We start from the raw sequence: 5,584 nt of genomic DNA on the forward strand, positions 1-5,584 counted from the left end.
AACCAACACCTTTTGTGGGCTCTGATGTGCGACCGAGTCGGACGGCTTAGCCAGGCGTTTGGTTCATCCCACAGCGCCAGTCCTGCTTACCAAGAGTGGCCCACTGAGCACTCGTTCATTCTCACTCGTCCGGCTCCAAGCCAGCGAGTCGGACCTCTTACCAATTGAAAGTTTGAGAATAGGTTGAGGTCGTTTCGGCCCCAAGGCCTCTAATCATTCGCTTTACCAGATAAAATTGTTCACGAATATCTCCCGAGCACCAGCTATCCTGAGGGAAACTTCGGAAGGAACCAGCTACTAGATGGTTCGATAAGTCTTTCGCCCCTATACTCAGGTCGGACGATCGATTTGCACGTCAGAACCGCTGCGGACATCCACCAGAGTTTCCTCTGGCTTCCTCCTGCCCGAGCATAGTTCACCATCTTTCGGGTTTTAGCATGCTTGCTCTTCCTCCGCTCCACCGGACGAGCCGGACGGAACGGGGTGGCGGTGCGCCCGACCCAGAGGGCCGGGATCCCGCCTCGTGACGGCCCTGTGCCGACCTTCACTTTCGTTATGCCAGGATAGGTTTCGGTAGACCCCCTCGACTTGCAAGCCTGCTTAGACTCCTTGGTCCGTGTTTCAAGACGGGTCGAATGAGGAGGCCTCGCTCACGCCCGACAGACCCTCCGCTTCGGCCGAAGCCGCGGCGAGACCGGACCCTCCGGATCCCGCCGGCCACGCGACAGCAAGCTGTGCACGCGACCGACGGAGACGCCGGTGGCCCGGACCCCGCTGCCTGAACCCCCGGGGGGGCAGGCCGTCACGCAGAGTCCTCGACAGAGAGCGCAGTGAGCAACCGTGACGGGCGGCGTAAGACGGCGAGGGCCGAAGCCCCCCGCACGCCGCAGCCTCGCCCGCCCCTCTGCTCCGCTCTTCGGTCGGTCGCCGGGAAGGGCGCCGAACGGTAGAAGTGCGACGCGGACCGGACGGCGAAGCGCCGCGGGTCGGTCCCGAGGGATCCGAACCCGCACACGCTGCCGCGCCGACCGCGCCTGAATCAACCGGACGCCCCATGTAGCATGCGGCACTCATCCGTTTACTTCTTGGCAGTTTCACGCAATGTTGAACCCTCTCTTCAAAGTTCTTTTCAACGTTCCCTCACGGTACTTGTTGACTATCGGTCTCGTGCATAGTATTGAGCCTTGGATGGAGTTCACCACCCCTCTTTGGGCTGCATTCTAAAACAACCCGACTCTTGGAAAGCTTTCCCTCCGGCCTTCGAGTCCGCCCTACGGGCCTTACACCCGCTGCGGGTAAGCTGCAGCCCCGATCACAGTGGACTGCGGCCGGACTCTGTCGACCGGAGTTCAGTTTCCTTACGCCACAGGTCCCTCGCACCGCAAACGGGCGCGGGGATTCGGCGATGGGCTCTTCCTGCTTCGCTCGCCGCTACTGAAGGAATCCTTGTTAGTTTCTTTTCTCTCCGCTTAGTGATATGCTTAAATCCAGCGGGTAATCTCATCCGATCTGAGGTCTGGAATCGTGAAAGACACGTGGAACGTGATCGGAGTCATAGCGGCGACCCGGGGTCTCTCCTTCCCCGGCGCTCCCCGAAGAATCGGGTCGCCGGCGGGAAAGGGTGGCCTACCATGCGCCTGCGAGAACGCAGACGGGAGGACGAGAGACCCCGCGATTGGGTCGACCGGCTCTGCCCGGCAGAGGCTCCTCGACCGTTCCGGGGGGTCGGACGCTGGACCGCACCACGGGCGCATACGTCTACACCCCGATGGCACGTCGCACGACCGACGAACCCCCGGTTACCGATCGAGCCTGCTCGCCGAGTTTCACCGGCGCCGACATCACAGAACTCCATCTGACACTGACCCGACGCAGCCGGCCGTCGAAGGGACGGCTGCGGCCGGGCGCTCCTCCGGCGCGCGAACACGCCGACTCTGTGAGTGATTGTCTTCAGACGCTCAGACGGACGTGGCTCGAGGAGCAGAGCATCCCCGAGCCGCCATTTGCGTTCGAATAAGTCGATGATCAGTGAGTTCTGCAATTCACATGAATTCTCGCATCTAACTGCGTTCTTCATCGACGCACGAGCCGAGTGATCCACCACCAAGAATTGTCATTTGCCACTGGAAGACTCCCGCGTTCGCAAACTCTCCTCAGAGCCGAGGGAAGAAGTGGAACGGAAGGAGAAAGGACACGGGGACTCTGTGCCTTCTTTGCTTGTGACTGGAAAGAAATATCCTCCGTCGAGCCGAGGGGGCAAGCGGGCTCCCTCCTTCCCCCCACCGCCGCGAGGGCGGGTCGCGCGAGTCAGACTCGCCGACTGGGGGGAAATCGGGCGACACCGGTGCCCCTTCTCTGCCCTGCGGAGAATGCCTCGAGGAGCGCCGCGCCGCGGACGGCGACGGCGTCTCCACCCTTGCGGGACTTCTCCCTCGAAGCTACCGGGAGTGCGAGACTCCGTGAGACAGACGACGAGAGAAGAACCGGGTACTCCCCGGGCTGGTCTGTGTGTGACACGCCCGTCTCCTTTTTGTCGGAGAGAGCGAAGGCGAAGCGCGGGGTCTGACCTCGACCGTGGAACGGGGAAGGAGGCGGTGAAAACCCCGCTCGAGTCCCCCCGGCTTTTCCAATTTGCTCTCTCCGCGTGTCTCTCTGTGACGGCTTTTCCGACATTCCCCCTTTGTTCCTCTCCGATCACGGAGGGGAAGGGTTCTGTTAATGATCCTTCCGCAGGTTCACCTACGGAAACCTTGTTACGACTTTTACTTCCTCTAAATGATCAAGTTTGACCGTCTTCTCGTCACGCCTCGACAACCGGCCGAAGCCGGGGGTGCCAGACGGTCGATCCGATGGCCTCACTAAGTCATTCGATCGGTAGTAGCGACGGGCGGTGTGTACAAAGGGCAGGGACGTAATCAATGCGAGCTGATGACTCGCGTTTACTTGGAATTCCTCGTTCAAGGGACACAATTACAAAGTCCCTGTCCCCAGCACGGAGAAGTCTCAGCGGATTACCCGGACCTTTCGGCCGAGGGCAAATGTACCCGCTGCTTGCGCCAGTGTAGCGCGCGTGCGGCCCCGGACATCTAAGGGCATCACAGACCTGTTATTGCTCCATCTCGTATGGCTGAAAGCCATTTGTCCCTCTAAGAAGTTCGCGGCTCACCACGACGGGTGGCCGGACTATTTAGCAAGCAAGAGTCTCGTTCGTTATCGGAATTAACCAGACAAATCACTCCACCAACTAAGAACGGCCATGCACCACCATCCACAAAATCAAGAAAGAGCTCTCAATCTGTCAATCCTCACTGTGTCCGGGCCGGGTAGGTTTCCCCGTGTTGAGTCAAATTAAGCCGCAGGCTCCACTCCTGGTGGTGCCCTTCCGTCAATTCCTTTAAGTTTCAGCTTTGCAACCATACTTCCCCCGGAACCCAAAGACTTTGGTTTTCCGGAGAGTTGCCCGCCGCGTCATGGGAGGAACGCCGGCGAATTACGAGTCGGTATCGTTTATGGTCGGAACTAGGGCGGTATCTGATCGCCTTCGATCCTCCGACTTTCGTTCTTGATCAATGAAGACATTCTTGGCAAATGCTTTCGCTGTCGGGCGTCTTGCGACGATCCAAGAATTTCACCTCTCACGCCGCAATACGAATGCCCCCGGCAGTCCCTCTTGATCATTACCTCAGGATCTCAAGACCAACGAAATAGAACCGAGGTCCTCTTCCACTATTCCATGCTGAGCTGTTCGGGCACTTTGGCCTGCTTTGAACACTTCAATTTTCTCAAAGTAAACGTTCCAGTCTCGCACGGCACTCAGTTAAGAGCACCGCACGACCAACCGAATCACTGGCCGGGAAAAATCTCCCACGACTCCCGTTTGACGGGGAGAAGGGGAACGGGCAGTGCACGCCTCACGGCGGACCGCCCGCCCCGGCCAGAAATCCGACTACGAGCTTTTTAACTGCAGCAAATTTAATATACGCTGCTGGAGCTGGAATTACCGCGGCTGCTGGCACCAGACTTGCCCTCCAGTAGATCCTCGTTAAAGGATTTAAAGTGTACTCATTCCGATCACAGGGCCTCCGAAGAGGCCTGTATCGTTATTTTTTGTCACTACCTCCCCGTGTCAGGAGTGGGTAATTTGCGTGCCTGCTGCCTTCCTTGGATGTGGTAGCCGTTTCTCAGGCTCCCTCTCCGGAATCGAACCCTGATTCTCCGTTACCCGTCACAACCATGATAAGCGCATAACTTACCATCGAAAGTTGATAGAGCAGACTTTTGAAGGGAGCGTCGCCGGTGCAAGACCGTGCGATCGGCATGATTATCTAGAGTTCACCAGCGGAGACCGGACCCCGAAAGGACCGGGCTGGCCTTGTTCCTAATAAGAGCACGCTTCCCCCGAAGGGTCGGCGCTTTGTTGCATGTATTAGCTCTAGAATTACCACAGTTATCCATGGTATAAGACTTTCTCCAATAAACCATAACTGATCTAATGAGCCATCTGCAGTTTCTCTTGTATGTTCAGGATTGTACTTAGACGTGCATGGCTTAATCTTTGAGACAAGCATATGACTACTGGCAGGATCAACCAGGTAACGGTCGACAGAACCGGGCTGGGCCCGTTCGCCGTCCGGGAGTCGCTCTCGCACTCCCCTCTCTCTCTCTCTGAATTCTCAATTGTCGATGCCGTGCTATTACGGTACAGTGATCGAAGAACCGCCCGAAGGGATTCTCGAGGTGTGTATCTCTACCCGAGTCGACTGGGTCGTCTCGAGAGGAGTCGCAGTGGTCCCGCCTCGGAGACGGGACCGGTTCGAAGCGACGCGGGAGGGCGACGGCTCGTCCACTGGAACAGGGGAGAGCAATCGCACGCCTCGAGCGTGCATTCGTTGCTTGGATGAAAAAGCCCGTACCGAGCGCCGAGTGCAACACATGGTCGCAGCAACGGCAGCATGCCCGAACGGGTCCCGTGGAGAAAGCTCGATATCTGACGACACCGAGGTCCTGCTCTTTCTCCACCGGGGGTTCTGCGGATGAAAAGGCTCAATATCTGAACGTCGATATATACGTGTGCACGGAGGGACACCTCTGCTCACGGGGCGAGTGGGTGAAAACCCCCGCTCTGAGCGCCGAGTTGCAACACATGGTCGCGATGAAACGACGGCTGACCCTACCGAAAGGGCCCGCTGGAGTCCAACCATGACACGTATACACACACGACAGACATTAAAAGCCTTCTCGAGTCTTGGATCGACTCTACTACCCCCCTCATATATAGAATCCGATTCACTCTGCCCGCTCGTTCTGACCATTGGATCACACACTTAAGCCAATACCCGCTACACTTAAGAGATCTCGAAATCTCGAACGAGACCCAGATTCTCTGCGGGTGAGTCGGGCGGCCTGCCGTCGCCGTCGGCTTGCCGTTTGCCTTTCGCCTGGTCGCATGGCACTCGTGCCATCGACCACGCAACGCGAGAGGCCTTCTCCCTTCTCCTTTCTCTCTCATCTCTACTCTCTCTCTTCTCCACCGGGGGTTCTGCGGATGAAAAAGCTCAATATCTGGGATTGTATATATACATAT

The 5,584-nt window shown here is 57.8% G+C and overlaps 3 non-coding genes across 3 annotated transcripts in view; all 3 read right to left on the minus strand.

Moving 5' to 3' along the window:
* The window catches only part of LOC139968462 (large subunit ribosomal RNA), a 4,018-nt gene extending 2,500 nt beyond the window's left edge, over positions 1-1,518 (minus strand). Inside the window, exon 1 of the ribosomal RNA XR_011793459.1 lies at positions 1-1,518. This exon is cut by the window's left edge and continues 2,500 nt beyond it. This is a non-coding gene — a ribosomal RNA (large subunit ribosomal RNA).
* Positions 1,519-1,952: 434 nt separating this feature from the next.
* LOC139968394 (5.8S ribosomal RNA) lies at positions 1,953-2,112 on the minus strand. Its single transcript, XR_011793393.1, has one exon. It is a non-coding gene; the product is annotated as a 5.8S ribosomal RNA (ribosomal RNA).
* A 604-nt stretch (positions 2,113-2,716) lies between these two features.
* Positions 2,717-4,595, minus strand: LOC139968364 (small subunit ribosomal RNA). The gene has a single exon (XR_011793369.1). It is a non-coding gene; the product is annotated as a small subunit ribosomal RNA (ribosomal RNA).
* Between the last annotated feature and the right edge of the window lie 989 nt (positions 4,596-5,584).

The sequence above is a fragment of the Apostichopus japonicus genome, chromosome 5 (genome assembly GCF_037975245.1).
Source record: "Apostichopus japonicus isolate 1M-3 chromosome 5, ASM3797524v1, whole genome shotgun sequence".
Classification (NCBI taxonomy): domain Eukaryota; kingdom Metazoa; phylum Echinodermata; class Holothuroidea; order Aspidochirotida; family Stichopodidae; genus Apostichopus; species Apostichopus japonicus.